We start from the raw sequence: 622 nt of genomic DNA on the forward strand, positions 1-622 counted from the left end.
TGGTCATACACAAACAAAACCATCAGTGTTCTTGATAGCAGTAGCTTTTTTGGCACTTACCAGTGGGGTGATCCCTGTCTTTGATGAGGGCAGTGCCTACATTGTCAAAAACTACACTTTATCATTAAAATGGGAGGGAGTGCCTGTTTCTGGGGCCAGGAGGCAAAAAATTCCTGGCTCCTCCAATGGATCTTACGGAGGATGCTGTAAACAAGGCAAAGGCAGCCCTCAATCCCCCCTTCTTTAGAGATGACTGGTGTTCACGAAAGGAGGGTACATGACAATAAAGGGTCAAATAGAAAAAGTGAATTTATAGAAACAGAGGTTGCCTCATTAAAGGTGGATATGAAGCAGCTACCAATGCAGTGTGAACCGATTTTGATTCGATTCAATACAATATGATGCAATGGAACAATATGATAATATGCAATTCATTATGGTACAGATAGTTTGCTTTTATTTCTTTGGTTCAATGTAATTATTTGGTGGAAGATGCAGCTCTACCTCTGCCTTGTTAATTTGTGACTCTCAGGACAGGCCTGTGATACGTCATATTCATGCAGAAGCAGTGGTGATAAGAGAACACGCTTGAGAAACAGTTTAGAGAGGAGAAATCAATCTA

The sequence above is a fragment of the Sinocyclocheilus grahami genome, unplaced genomic scaffold (genome assembly GCF_001515645.1).
Source record: "Sinocyclocheilus grahami isolate Dianchi unplaced genomic scaffold, SAMN03320097.WGS_v1.1 scaffold878.1, whole genome shotgun sequence".
In the NCBI taxonomy this organism is placed as follows: domain Eukaryota; kingdom Metazoa; phylum Chordata; class Actinopteri; order Cypriniformes; family Cyprinidae; genus Sinocyclocheilus; species Sinocyclocheilus grahami.